This window comes from Bos taurus, chromosome 10, assembly GCF_002263795.3.
Source record: "Bos taurus isolate L1 Dominette 01449 registration number 42190680 breed Hereford chromosome 10, ARS-UCD2.0, whole genome shotgun sequence".
Classification (NCBI taxonomy): domain Eukaryota; kingdom Metazoa; phylum Chordata; class Mammalia; order Artiodactyla; family Bovidae; genus Bos; species Bos taurus.
Window position 1 is genome coordinate 70428704 of NC_037337.1, and position 16138 is coordinate 70444841.

Below are 16138 nucleotides of genomic sequence, written 5' to 3' on the forward strand. Positions count from 1 at the left end.
GTTTCTTGTAGCTTTTCTTCCAAGGAGCAAGCGTCTTTTCATTTCATGGCTGCAGTCACTGCAGTAATTTTAGAGCCCAAGAAGCTGAAGTCTGTCACTGTTTCCATTGTTTCCCCATCTATTTGCAATGAAGTGATGGGCCTGGATGCCATGATCTTAGTTTTTTGAATGCTGAGTTTTAAGCCAACTATTTCACTCTCCTCTTTCACTTTCACCAAGAGGCTCTTTAGTTCCTCTTCACTCTCTGCCTTTAGAGTGGTGTCATCTGCATATCTGAGGTTATCGATATTTCACCTGGCAACCTTGATTCCAGCTTGTGCTTCATCCAGCCCACAATGTACTCTGCATATAACTTAAATAAGCAGGGTGACAATATACAGCTTTGACGTACTCCTTTCCCAATTTTGAACCAGTCCATTGTTCCATATCCAGTTCTAACTGTTGCTTCTTCACCTGCATACAAGCTTCTCAGGAGGCAGGTAAAATGGTCTGGTATTACCAACTGTTTGAGAATTTTCCACAGTTTGTTGTGATCCACACAGTCAAAAGTTTTAGCACAGCCAATGAAGTAGAAGTAGATTTTTTTCTGGAATTCTCTTGGTTTTTCTATGATCCAATGGATGTAGGCAATTTGATCTCTTGTTCCTCTGCCTTTTCTAAATCCAGCTTGTATATCTGGAAGTTCTTGGTTCACAGATAGTTGAAGCCTAGCTTGAAGGATTTTGAGCATTACCTTGCTAGCATGTGAAATGAGCACAATTGTATTTGAACATTCTTTGGCACTGTCCTTCTTTGGGGCTGCAATGAAAACTGACCTTTACCAGTCCACTGCTGAGTTTGCCAGCATATTGAGTGCACCACTTTAACAGCATCATCTTTTAGCATTTGAAATAGCTCAGCTGGAATTCCATCACCACTACTAGCTTTTTTCATAGTAATGCTTCCTAAGACCCACTTGACTTCATGCTCCAGGACTGCTGGTTCTAGGTGAGTGACCACACCATCATGGTTATCTGGGTCATTTAGTTCAGTTCAATTCAGTCACTCATTTGTGTCCTATTCTTTGCAACCCCAAGAACTGCAACATACCAGGCCTTCCTGTCCATCACCAACTCCTGGAGTTTATTCAAACTCATGTCCATTGAGTCGGTGATGCCATCCAACCATCTCATCCTCTGTCATCCCCTTTTCCTCCCACCATCAATCTTTCCCAGCATCAGGGTCTTTTCCAATGAGTCAGTTCTTCACATCAGGTGGCCAAAGTATTGGAGTTTCAGCTTCAGCATCAGTCCTTCCAATAAATATACAGGACTAATTACCTTTAGGATGGACTGGTTGGATCTCCTTGCAGTCCAAGGGACTCTCAAGAGTCTTCTCCAACACCACAGTTCAAAAGCATCAATTCTTCAGCGCTCAGCTTTCCTTATAGTCCAACTCTCACATCCATACATGACTACTGGAAAACGCATAGCTTTCACTAGATGGACCTTTGTGGCAAAGTAATGTCTCTGCTTTTAATATGCTGTCTAAGTTGGTCATAACCTTTCATCCAAGGAGCAAGTGTCTTTTAATTGCATGGCTGCAGTCACCATCTGCAGTTATTTTAGAGTCCAAAAAAATAAAGTCTGTCACTGTTTCCGTTGCTTCTCCACCATTTGCCATGAAGTGTTGGGACCAAATGCCATGACCTTAGTTTTCTGAATGTTGAGTTTTAAACCAACTTTTTCACTCTCCTCTTTCGCTTTCATCAAGATGCTCTTTAGTTCTTCTTTGCTTTCTGCCATAAGGGTGGTGTCATCTGCATAGGGATGCAGGTTAGGGAAAGGGAAAATCATTAGATGATTCACGTATGACCTAAGTCAAATCCCTTATGATTATACAGTGGAAGTGAGAAATAGATTCAAGGGATTAGATCTGATAGACAGAGTGCCTGAAGAACTATGGACGGAGGTTCATGACATTGTACAGGAGGCAGGGATCAAGACCGTCCCCAAGAAAAAGAAATGCAAAAAGGCAAAACAGTTGTCTGAGGAGGCCTTACAAATACTTGTGAAAAGAAGAGAAGCGAAAGGCAAAGGAGAAAAGGAAAGACATACCCATTCGAATGCAGAGTTCCAAAGAATAGCAAGGAGAGATAAGAAAGCCTTCCTCAGTGATCAATGCAACAAAATAAAGGAAAACAATAGAATGGGAAAGACTAGAGATCTCTTCAAGAAAATTAGAGATATCAAGGGCACATTTCATGCAAAGATGGGCACAAAAGGACAGAAATGGTATGGAACTAACAGAAGCAGAAGATATTAAGAAGAGGTGGCAAGAATACACAGAAGAACTATACAAAAAAAGATCTTCATGACCCAGATAATCACGATGATGTGATCACTCACCTAGAGCCAGACATCCTGGAATGTGAAGTCAAGTGGGTCTTAGGAAGCATCACTACAAACAAAGCTAGTGGAGGTGATGGAATTCCAGTGGAGCTATTTCACATCCTGAAAGACGACACTGTGAAAGTGCTGCACTCAATATGCCAGCAAATATGGAAAACTCAGCAGTGGCCACAGGACTGGAAAAGGTCCGTTTTCATTCCAATCCCAAAGAAAGGCAATGCCAAAGAATGCTCAAACTACCGCACAATTGCACTCATCTCACACGTTAGCAAAGTAATGCTCAAAATTCTCCAAGCCAGGCGTCGACAGTAAGTGAATCATGAATTTCCAGGTGTTCAAGATGGATTTAGAAAAGGCAGAAAAACCAGAGATCAAACCTCCAACATCCACTGGATCATCAAAAAAGCAAGAGAGTTCCAGAAAAACATCTACTTCTGCTTTATTGACTATGCCAAAGCCTTTGATTGTGTGGATCACAACAAACTGTGGGAAATTCTGAAAGAGATGGGAATACCAGACCACCTGACCTGCCTCCTGAGAAATGTGTATGCAGGTCAGGAAGCAACAGTTAGAACTGGACATGGAACCACAGACTGGTTTCAAATAGGAAAAGGAGTTCATCAAGGCTGTATACTGTCACCATGTTTATTTAACTTATACGCAGAGGACATCATGAGAAATGCTGGGCTGGATGCAGCACAAGCTAGAATCAAGACTGCCAGGAGAAATATCAATAACTTCAGATCTGGGTTATTAAGCCCATACATATACATACATTTCCTCTTTTTGGATTTCCTTCCCATTTAGGTATAGAGTTAGGTATAGAATAGAGTTCTCTGCTATACAGTAGGTTTTCATTCGTTATCTAAAAAAGAGCTAACTATATGATCCCAGGGGCTTCTCTGGTGACTTAGACGATAAGGAATCTGCATGCAATGTGAGAGACCCGAGTTCAATCCCTGGGTTGCAAAGATCCCCCAGAGAAGGGAATGGCTAACCGCTCTAGTATTCTTGCCTGGAGAATTCCATAGACAGGGGAGCCTGGTGGACCCCAGTCCAAAGGGTCACTAAGAGTCGAACACAACTGAGTGACTAATACTTTCACACAAAAGAAATCCCACTTCTGGGTATATATCCAAAGGAAATGAAACCTTAAACCCAAACAGATCTCTGCACTTCCAAGTTCACAGCAGCATTATCCACAATAGCTACAGTATGGAAACAACCTAAGTACTGGTCAATGGATGAATGCATAAAGATGTGGTATATATTATTAAATATTTATATACATGGGATATTATTCATATTATGCAATTTATATTATACCTGCAGGTATGTGTGTGTATGTATATATGTGGAATATTATTTAAGCCTTCAAAAAAAAAAGAAATCCTGTCACTTGTAACATAGATAAACCTGGAGGACATTATGCTAAGTGAAATAAGTCAGAGAAAGACAAATACCACATGGTATCACTTATATGTGGAATTAAAAGTCTAATTCATAGAAACAAAGACTAGAAAAGTGATTGACAGGGTCTATGAATGGAGGTAAAAAGAGGAAGAATTGGTAAAAGGATACAAACTTTCAGTTGTAAGATGAATAAAGTTTGAGGACCTAATGTATAACATGGTCACTACAGCTGATAACACCATATTGTACATCTGAAATTTGCTATGAGAAGAGAACTTAAAATGTTCTCACCAAAAATTAAAAAGGTAAACATGTGAGATGATGAATGTGTTAATCTCATGGTGGAAATTCTTTCACAATGTATGTGTATATCAAATCACCATGGTGTACACATTAAATATCCTACAGTTTGTCAATTATACATCAATAAAGCTGTGGGAGGAGGACTACAGAGCTATAAAAATAATGAAAGGAACCTCAAAAGTTATCTTCCTCCATCCTTTTGTATCCTGAAAAGAGAGCTGCATCTATGCAAATCTAGGCCACGGTTGCGGCCTTCACAACACAATTGAGAGGACCTTGCTTAGGTCAAGGTATCTCGATCTCTCCCGTACTCACCCACCCTGGTAAAGTCTTCTTTCTCCTCCCCCACCTGAAATGCCTGACATGAGACATATAACTCCAAGTCAGATGATAAAACCAAGGAGCATTTTCTTCAGAAACACCAGATTGAGTAGTATATAATTTTTACATCATCAGAAAAGGAAGGGCCCTGATTGATGTGTGGGATGAAAGAAAAAAGTCTTCTTTTTACCACCAACCCTGACCTTCAACACAAAGAAGTTTATAAGGTTTCACTTTTAATACCTGAGTATATCTGAGGACATAGCGATAGAAAAGAAAGTGTCAGAGACTGTGTAGAGAAAAGAAGAGGAATACAAGCCTTACAGGAGTGAGAGTCCTCCTTCAGTTCAGTTCAGTTCAGTTGTTCAGTCATGTCCAACTCTTTGTGACCCCATGGACTGCAGCACACCAGGCCTCCCTGTCCATCACCAACTCTTGGAGCTTACTCAAACTCATGTCCACTGAGTTGGTGATGCTACCCAACCATCTCATCCCCTTCTCCTCCTGCCTTCAATCTTTCCAGCATCAAGGTCTTTTCAAATGAGTAAGCTTTATGCATCAGGTGGCCAAAGTATTGGAGTTTCAGCTTCAACATCAGTCCGTCCAGTGAATATTCAGGACTGATTTCCTTTAGGATTTACTGGATCTCCACTGGAGAAGGGAATGGCAAACCACTTCAGTATTCTTGCCTTGAGAACCCTGTGAACCGTATGAACTGTATGAGTTCTCCTTCAGTCTAGCCTTATTCCCTCGTTATCGATTTCTGCCAGGGAATTTTCTTATTTTTAGAAGGTTACATTCATTCTCTAGCTGTTAAACATCTTTAGTAGTATATCATCTGTACCCTGCCACGATTTTCAGTGGACCGTTGACTACTATTACAGATCAGTAACAAAAAGGTATGATCACCTTTCTAATATTAGCAAAATAATGTATTTTATAGCAGCTTGACCCCAAAAGGTGGGAAACCATTGAATAAAGGAAAGATAATCTTGTCCTCTGTTGTATCACCAATGACTAACCCAGTGCCTGGCAGAAGTCACGACTCAATCTTTTTTGAATGGATGGATGGATGGGTGAATGCTTAGTCAGTTAACTAGGTCTATGCTTTTAACAACTGGCTGGATCTAAGGAAACACAGAGTAATAATAAGCAATGGGTAACACACTCCTCCGAGTAATCCTGCAATAAGCACAAAAGCAACATATCAAATGGACAGGTACAAAATAACCCAGAGTTGTATGCATTCATCTTTCACTCATAAAAACTGAAGAAAAACTCATCTGTATTTAGCCCAGTCTTTCAATAGATGCACCCAAGAGAAATAATGATGTCATGAACACTTCTGAAAACAAAGGACAACAAAATGAAATAAGCATTCAGCAAACTGTGCCAGAAACAATAACAAAATCTCTGATTTCAAGAACTGAAACTAAATGAAGAACTCATTCAAATAACACTATCAGGTTATATGTTAATGGCCATAGGGTAATGCTTTCTGGATTCTGTAATTTTGTTAAAATAAACCCCAAATTTTATTTTCATTTATCTGAATCCCAAAGAAGCATGTGGATCAACGTAAAACATACACACACAATTATTCTATCTAAAGGTAGCACCAAAAACAAACAAACAAACAAAAAGAACCTGTAGAAAGCAGCATTGCTCAGGGCTTCCCTAGTGTCTCACTGGTAAAGAATCTGCCTACCATAGGAGACGCAGGTTTGATCCCTCGTCTGGGAAGATCCCATATACCAGGGAGCAGCTAAACCTGTGAGCCACCACTATTGATTCTGTGCTCTAGAGTCCAGGAGCCACAAGTACTGAAGTCTGTGAGCCCTAGAGCCCATGCTCCACAAGAGAAGCCACTGCAGTGAGAAGCCTGTGCAGACATTATCCTCCAAATATACATACTTGACTAAGCAGAGCAAGTTTTATAAATTCTGTATTACTTACAGTCTACTTTACTGGTGATATACTGCCTTGGGTGTTCAAATATCACAGCAGAGCCTCAAACAAGTTTGTGAGACCCCAGATTTTTGACTCTCTAGGTCAGGCCTCTTTTCTTTATTTATTGTAAACATTTCCACCTCTGGTTACCAAAACTAAAAGTTTTCATTCCTTTCAGGGCCAGGGCCATGATTCCCCCAACAAAATCAATAGAAGATATTGGAGAAAGTTTGTCTTGTGGTCCTGGCCTGAGTAATCTGATTCTACTGCAAAGTCCAGTTGCCATTCAATAAGCAGTTCCCACCAAAGATGCTCCATTTCTCTCATTCTATTTGTATCACCATTTAGACAGTTTTACAGCTCTAGAAGACAGAGACATAGCTAGCATTTCCAGAGTATTATTGATGAGTCCAAGGGGAACCCTTGGTTGAGAATTTGTCATCCCAATAATAGGAGTAGGAAGAACCCCACCAGTAACACTTGTTCCCCAACATGACCTGGCTATCCTTGACTTACAGTAATAGGCTCCTACCTGAACTTTCTGTCTCTTTGCAATTGTTGTTTATTTTTCAGTTGCTAAGTCACATCCAACTCTTTGCAACCCCATGGACTGCAACACACCAGGCTTCCCTCTTCTTCATTATCTCCCAGAGTCTGCTCAAATTCATGTTCATTGAGATGGTGATGCTATCTAACTGTCTGATCCTCTGTCATCCTTTTCTCCTTTTGCCTTCAATCTTTCCCAGAATCAAGGTCTTTTCTAATGAGTTGGCTCCTCGCATCTGGTACCCAAAGTTGAGAAGATCCCCTGGAGAAGGGAATGGCAACCCACTCCAGTATTCTTGCCTGGAGAATTTCATGGACAGAGGAGCCTGGTGGGTTACAGTCCATGGGGTCACAAAGAGTCAGAGACAACTGAGCAACTAAAACTCTTTGGAACAGCAGTGATTAATTTGAATCCTTATCTTTTGCCTATTTATTCACTAGGTTTAAGAGTCAAACTTCTCTTTCTCTTTACAAAGTTTATAATCAAAACTAAGCCACATAGATTAGGGCATGTGAAGATGAAGGATACAATGAAAAGAAACGGTGAATTCTCTGGGTGGACGCTTAGCATATGAGTCTTTCTCCCATTTCCCCCATAAAAGAATGGCTCTGACAGATTCCAGTGCCAGACTTTTAAAAGAAGAAATGTTTGTTGCCATGTGTTTTCCTGGGAGCCCCTATACAATATAATCAAAAGCCACTGTAGCAGAATGGTTTCTACACATAGAGTAAATAAAGCTCTAGGGATGGTACTGCTTTAATTTTCCATTTTATTTTTGTTTTCCAATTTATTTATTTAGTCTCACAATACTCCTTTATTTATTATATAGATGCAAAATCTGTTTTATGTATAATACTTGTACATAAATACTTGTACAATACTTATTATTTGGTCCTACCAAATAATCTTACCAAGGCCTTCTACTGGTAATCTTCCCCCCAAAGATTCAGATAAAATTAGATATTGTGCACTTCATGACTACCCAATCAATAGAGATTTCACTACTGATTTCAGTTTTGGGGTCATACACATAAATCGAAATAGACACACGAGAGGTTAAGGCGATGAAAGTGAGTTGCAAGAAACCAGAGGGTTCAGAACTAGGCTGTGTATTTTGCTTGAGTTAGAGTCACAACGTGCGCGGCAAATGTACGGATCTCAGAGTTCACTTACTGTAGTGCAAGGGCTTCTCAACACCTATGTGTCTGCATGGCTGAGGGGCTGGCAGCCTGTGGGACCTTCAAGGCATCACCGGGGCTCATTTCTTCTTGGTCTCTTCTGTTTTCGGTTTGTAATCAGCCAAGGTGGCCTTGGCGTCTTCGGCCAGCACGGAGCAGTGCAGTTGCACAGGCGGGAGGCACAGCTCCTTGGCGATATCTTTGTTTTTGATGGTCAAGGCTTCCTCCATCGTCTTCCCCTTTACCCCTCCAGCTAACAAGCTGGAGGCAATGGCAGAACCACAGCCAGATGTTTTAAACCTGGCGTCCACGATCTTCCCCTTTTCATCCACTTGAATCTGTGATTTCATGACATCACTACATGCTGAAGCCCCCACCAATGCAGTCACAACATTTTTAGATGTCTTGTCAAGGGACCCCACGTTTCGGGGATTTTCATAATGATCAACAATCTTCTTGTGAGCTGACAGCTCCCTGGCGGGCAGGCGTGGGCCGGAAGGAGCAGGGCCAATGCCGCCTGCCACAGACGGCCCACTCCAGCCGTCTTGTGGGCTTGCACCTGCCTCCAATTTATTTTTAATTTGGGCATCAAATTGGGTGCAAAACTGAAAAGTCAGAAAAGAAAATGAATCTCATTTTAAGGAGTTGAAGCCATTCTCCAGCAGATGGCTCCCTGGGATTGGAAGGGGTTGAAGAACCCTAGAAACTACTGAAACAATGACCACAAAATTCAGCAGCTCTCAATGTTAAGCTGATTTAGATGTTATAGAATTTCATTACATTCCTTAAAACTTCTTTAAAACTTAAGCATTTCTGCCAACTGTTTTCATATTTTTATCATGTAATATTAGATATATACAAGAGAATATATATCATATTTATACTGTTAAGCTTAATAATGAAATAAATCCCAGAGAACTCACATTCAGCTAAAAAAAACTGGAATATTACTAATACTTTGGCATCTGTTTGCATATTCCTCTATCATCTTAACCACCTACTTCCCCTGAATGTCATTAAAAAATTACTGAATGATGAATTACTTTGCCATACACATGAAATACTGTAAATCAATAATACTTCAATTTTTTAAAATGTTTTAGAAAAACAACAAGAAGGATGTAATGGAGAAAAAAATTACTGAATGTTTTATTTCAGGATCTTTTTCCACTCAAAATTATGATTTTAAGTTTCACACATCTAACAAAATACCAGTTTGTAAATTTCACCAATTTATGGTATTCCATTTTGCAAGCATGTCACTATTTATTGGAGAGGAAATGGCAACCCACTCCAGTATTCTTGCCTAGAGAATCCCATGGACAGAGGAGCCTGGTGGGCTGCTGTCCATAGGGTCGCAGAGAGTTGGACACGACTGAAGTGACTTAGCATGCATGCATGCACTGGAGAAGGAAATGGCAACCCACTCCAGTATTCTTTCCTGGAGAATCCCAGGGACAGAGGAAGCCTGGCAGGCTGCCGTCTATGGGGTCACACAGAGTCGGACACGACTGAAGCAACTTAGTACTATTTATTTAGCATATGTGAACAAACTTTTGAGTTATTTAGTTGTTGCCAATTTTTTGCTGTTATGCATAGTACTGTTACAAACATTCATATATGATCTCTAATAGATCTATTCAAAGGTTTCCTTAGGGCATGTTCCTAAAAGTAAACTTGCTCGGTCAAAGGAATAGAAGTGTTCAACATTCTAAATAATGTCTAGATATATTTCCTTAGCTCCACATCCTCACCAACTTTTGTTATTGTCACACTTTTTTTTTAAATCCAGTGTATATAAAATGGTATGTCACTGTGGAGGTAATTTGCATTTTTGTAATTAAATTATTTCTGAGGTTGTATATTTGATCATGTTTGTGTATCTCTGTCTAATCATGTTTGCTCCTTCTTCTTTTGGGTTGTCTGTCATTTCCCTATTGATTTTTTTGGAGTTCTCACTACTCTAGACACAATCCTTTATCAGTTACATGTATTACAAAATTATATGTATTACAAACACCTACCCTAGTTTTTTGTTGTTGTTTTGGCCACGTGGCTTGTGGGATCTTAGTTCCTCCGCCAGAGACTGAACCCATACTCACAGCAGTGAAAGACCAGCGCCTTAACCATCGGACCACCAGGGAATTCCCAACCTTCCCCAGTTTTAGAAGTTGTACATTCACTGCCTTTCTAGTTAACTTCTTATAAAAGTTTTCAGTTTCAGCTGAATTTATCAACATTTTCCTGTGGTGAGCAGTTTTTGTGTCATGACTTCAAAAAATCCTTGTGTACCATTAGGGAGTGAAATATTCTATAATTTTTCTCAAGTGTTTGAATTTCATGTTTCACATCAGTTTTAGACCATATGGAATCAGTTTCTGTATATCAGGTTATGTTCACTCTGATTTAATTTTTTCTATATGGACAACCAATTGTCCCAGAACTTTTGTGGGGAAAAATAAATGCTTTCCCCACTGCTCTGTAAAACCATCTCTCTCCTACATCAAGAACCCCTATAGAACTGTGTCTGTTTCTATGCTCTCTATTCTGTTCCACTAGTTATTTTAATTATCCTTGTCCATGACCACGTTGCCTAAATATATATAGTAAGAGTTTTATAAGTCCTAATATCTGATAGAGCAAGTGTCCCTCGCCTCTAATCCTTTTCTTTAGCAGTGCACTGACTGGGAATTATTTCCTGAACTCTTGTTCTTCCATACAAATTTTACAAAATCTTAGTCAAGCCGTCATGGATCAGTGAAATGGAAAAGTAAGATAATGAAATCTTACTTTTATTACTTCATTCCTTCTGTTTTCTTTGGGGTTCTTTTGTTTTTATAGCTTAAAGTGGAGGCTGCCTGGGACATTAATTCTCAGACTTTCTTCTTTTCTAATAGAAGCTTTAAAGGTTAAATGTGCTATGAGAAACCATTTCAGTTGTGTCTGACTCTTTGCGACCCCATGGTCCGTAGCCTGCCAGGCTCCTCTGTCCATGGGATTATCCAGGCAAGAATACTGGAGTGCGTGACTTCCCTGGTGGTCCAGTGGCCAAGACACTGCAAGGGGCCTGTGTTCAATCCCTGGCCAGGGAACTAGATCCCACACGCCGCAATTAAGAGTACACATTCCACAACTCAGACTCAGGGCAGCCAAATAAATAAATAGATTAAAAAAAAAAAAAAGAATACTGGAGTGGGTTGCCATTCCCTTTAAGTATCCATTTATCTTTATCTTACAAGTTTTGAAAGAATATTTCGCTAGGATTCATTTTTAATTACTCTTATTTTATACTATGGGCTTCCCTGGTAGCTCAGAGGGTAAAGCATCTGCCTGCAATGCGGGAGACCCAGGTTCAATCCCTGGGTCAGGAAGATCCCCTAGAGAAGGCAATGGCAACCCACTCCAGCACTCCTGCCTGGAAAAATCCCATGGACAGAGGAGCCTGGCAGGCTATAGTCCATGGGGTTGCAAAATGATACATAAATTATTTAGAAGTATTTTTTTTAATTTTCAAAGGTATGGGACAATTTATCTTTTTATTTTAAATGTCTAAATTGAGCAGACATCAGAGAATTGGCCGGCATGGTATCAATTCTTGAAATTTGTCAAGATGGCTTTATGGTCTAGCACATGATCAGTTTCTGTAAATATTTACTGTGTGCTTTAAGGTACTGTATATTCTCTAATAGTTTAGTACAGTATTTTTTTATGTCATGCATTTTGTCTTAAATTTTATTTTGTTCGAAAACTTTTTGAGTTTTCAAACTAATCTAATCTGTTCGAACAAAACTAATCTGTTTGAAACCAACAGGTTAAAAGGATGATACAGTTGGGCTTATCCCCAAAATACAAAGTTGTCTTAGCATTCAAAAATCAATCAGTATAACTCAGCATATTAATAGAAAAACCGTATCATCAACTCAATAGGTACAGAAACACAGATTCAGAAAAAGCACTTGATAAAATCCAATATCCATTAATGACCAAAAACAAACAAACAAACAAAAACAGAAGTCTCAGCAAACTAGGAAAAGGCAGAAACTTTCTCAACCTGATAAAAGACATCTACAAAAATCCCACAGCTAACTGTGATTACAGCTATGAAATTAAAAGACGCTTACTCCTTGAAAGGAAAGTTATGACCACCCTGTTTATTTAACTTATATGCAGAGTACATCATGAGAAACGCTGGACTGGAAGAAACATAAGCTGGAATCAAGATTGCCGGGAGAAATATCAATAACCTCACATATGCAGATGACACCGCCCTTATGGCAGAAAGTGAAGAGGAACTAAAAAGCCTCTTAATGAAAGTGAAAGAGGAGAGTGAAAAAGTTGGCTTAAAGCTCAACATTCAGAAAACTAAGATCATGGCATCCGGTCCCATCACTTCATGGGAAATAGATGGGGAAACAGTAGAAACAGTGTCAGACTTTATTTTTATGAGCTCCAAAATCACAGCAGATGGTGACTTCAGCCATGAAATTAAAAGACGCTTACTCCTTGGAAGGAAAGTTATGACCAACCTAGATAGCACATTCAAAAGCAGAGACATTACTTTGCCAACAAAGGTTCGTCTAGTCAAGGCTATGGTTTTTCCTGTGGTCATGTATGGATGTGAGAGTTGGACTGTGAAGAAGGCTGAGCGCCAAAGAACTGATGCTTTTGAACTGTGGTGTTGGAGAAGACTCTTGAGAGTCCCTTGGACTGCAAAGAGATCCAACCAGTCCATCCTAAAGGAGATCAGTCCTGGGTATTCTTTGGAAGGAATGATGCTAAAGCTGAAACTCCAGTACTTTGGCCACCTCATGTGAAGAGTTGACTCATTGGAAAAGACTCTGATGCTGGGAGGGATTGGGGGCAGGAGGAGAAGGGGACAACAGAGGATGAGATGGCTGGATGGTATCACCGACTCAATGGACATGAGTCTGAGTGAACTCCGGGAGTTGGTGATGGACAGGGAGGCCTGGCGTGCTGCGATTCATGGGATCGCAAAGAGTCAGACACGACTAAACGACTGAACTGAACTGAACACCATATTTAGTTCCCTTGTATTTATTGTCATTATTGACATATTTGAATTCGTTCCTCTATGTGTCCCACTTTTTCTGTGCTTTCCCCTCTTGTTGTCTCATTTGCTGTCTCTTGGTACTATACTGTTTGTAATATCTTTAAACTGATCTTCCTATTCACTAACTCTCTTATTGCATATTTAACCATTTAATTATCAAGGGTTTTCTCCCAACAATTTTATTTTTATTTCTAAATGCTTTATTCCTTTAACAAAAATCTGCTGGGTCATTTTTGTCAGTTTCTTATTATTGACAATTTTTGTGATTTCATCTTTTCTTTCTTTTAATCTTTTTATACATGGTTATTTCACACTCTGTTCTGATTGTTTTAGTACCTAAGGTCCTGGATAAGGAGTAGGTCAATCAATTATTTCACTTTTCTGCTGATTCTCAGTCATGGCTGTTTGTTTCCTTGACAGTTTATTGATCTTTTATTATGAGACTACATTTGCTTGAATTTAATCTGTGGGAAAACAATGCATTTCAACTGGGCATGCTCTTCTCCAGCGAAGATTTACCTCTGCTTCTGTAGGGATTCAGGCTGTGACACAAACCTGGAACTGCTTTATTCCCCTCTTAAAGACACAGCCTTAATGTGGGAATTTCAGCCTGGGTTCCTCTTCCTGCTACAAGTCCAGATGTTGACTCCTAGTATTACTATTGTCCTAGAAGGCCTTTCCCTTTCCAATTTGCTTACTCCTTACAGCTCACTTGCTAGGTTTCAGCTCACTTTGGGATGGACTGAGCTAAAAAGTACAATCCTTGAAGATTTTTTCTGACTGCAACGTCATTAATGTACTAAAGTGTGTGTTTTATGAAAGACCTAGTCATTTTGCTATGGCTGGGTCTGTCAGAGTCTTCATCAGAAACTGAAATCCACAGAGTGAGTTTCCAAAAGTATCCATATCATCTACATTTAAAGTAGGTCTAGTAAGTTAAATGAGAGTTTATTGGCTTTTCAAACACCATTTTCAAATTCCAGATTTCACTCATAAAAGCATCTGTAATTTGCAGTGTATTTTTAAATTACATACAATCTCAAATTTTATTGCTTATTAAACATTCTGCTTTAAATGTTTGTTAATTGCTTTAATTCTCTTTTTAAAATCCCCTCACAGTGATTTTTTTAAACCTCCCATATTAATCTATACAAATTTCTTGAAAACATTTTACTAAAGTTCAAACTTTCTATTAACTCTGTAATAGTGAACATGATCATTAGTAATTTCCTCCATTCTAACTTTCACAATATTTAAAAGGTACATACATGAAAAAATTTTATATCTTGTTTGAGACAAGATAATTTGTGCACTTCAAACACCCCCTTGATAGATATTCTGGATTCAGCCCATATTTCATAAAGATGTTTAAATATTTTCTTACTTAATTTAACATTACTTTCTGTAGAGGATTCTGCTGTTGATAATGTCATCTCCTATATCTGGTTAGCAAGCTAAAAAGATCAGTCTACATAACTAACCTCACATTTTCTGGTCAGTACATAAACCCTTTTCAGCCTTGACCCCATATAATTGGTGTTCTCTATTATCTTGTATAGATCCTGCCCCTAATTAAATTGAGTTATCTTAATAGAGAGAGCACTGAAACAAGTTATGTAGGTTCTTAAATCTAGCTTCTAGTCACTAGAAACAACTCGCTTTGGATTCAGATGACAGACTCTTATGTATTTCCCTTTGGAAAGTGAGACTACAGCAATATTGTTCTACTTATCAAGGGTGCTATAAAGAGAAACAGAGAAGCTTTAATATTATTGTATCTATAAATTCTGAGCCATCCAGAATAAAACCTTTCTCCACAGTAATTTAGTAAAGAAATATTAAGCAAACATATACAAAACTTATGCATAATAATCCACATAGGAGCTTGGCACAGGGATGGGAATCCACCTGCCAATGTAGGTGACATGGGTTTGATTGCTGGTCCAGGAGGACTCCACATGCAGCAGAGCAACTGAGCCCATGTGCCACCGCTTCTGAGCCCATGTGCTGAACTGCTGAAGCCTGCACACTCTAGGGCTCGAGAGCCACAACTAAGGAGTCCCTGTGCCACGACGACTGAAGTCTGCACACCCTAGAGCCAGCAAGCCACAATTACGAAGTCCACATGCTGGAACTACTGAAGCCCATGCACCTAGAGCCTGGCTTCAAGAAGAAACCACTGGGATGAGAAGCCTGTGCACCACAAGAAAGAGTAGCTCCTGCTCTCTGCAACTAGAGAAAGCCCGCAAGCAACAATGAAGACCTAGTGCAACAAAAATTTAAAAAAATAAAAAATATTTTTTAAAAAATAATCCACATACACTCAAAAGATAAATCATGGGTTGGTTAGGTTGATTATTAATTTTGCAAAAATATCTATGAAAGTAGATTTCCCTTCAAACTTTAAAAACATGACTTAACTAATTCAAAATGAGGTTTACAAATTAATTAGTGGAAATGTGTTTGTTTTATCATACCTGTGTATATTTACCTTCTTGAAACCAGAGATTCTGTCTTACTCTTCTTTGTGTCCTACCCACAGGATCAAGCATTGTGCCTTGCACAAAATAAGCCCTCAACATATGGTGATTGAAAAAAATTGAACAGAACTCTAATTCATTATCTTCCTCTTCAAAATAATGCCTTCAAAGGACTACAATATAATTTTTATTAATTTATAGTATGCATACACTTCGGAGAAGGCAATGGCACCCCCCTCCAGTACTCTTGCCTGGAAAATCCCATGGACGGAGGAGCCTGGTAGGTAGGCTGCAGTCCATGGGGTCGCTAAGAGTCGACACGACTGAGCGACTTCACTTTCACTTTTCACTTTTATGCATTGGAGAAGGAAATGGCAACCCACTCCAGTGTTCTTGTCTGGAGAATCCCAGGGACGGGGGAGCCTGGTGGGCTGCCATCTATGGGGTCGCACAGAGTCGGACACGACTGAAGTGACTTAGCAGCA

At 39.4% G+C, this 16138-nt stretch overlaps 1 protein-coding gene and 1 pseudogene across 2 annotated transcripts in view; both read right to left on the minus strand.

The window, feature by feature from the left end:
• The window catches only part of ARMH4 (armadillo like helical domain containing 4), a 142093-nt gene that overhangs the window by 96074 nt on the left and 29881 nt on the right, over positions 1–16138 (minus strand).
• LOC101905452 (iron-sulfur cluster assembly enzyme ISCU-like) lies at positions 7548–8794 on the minus strand (annotated as a pseudogene).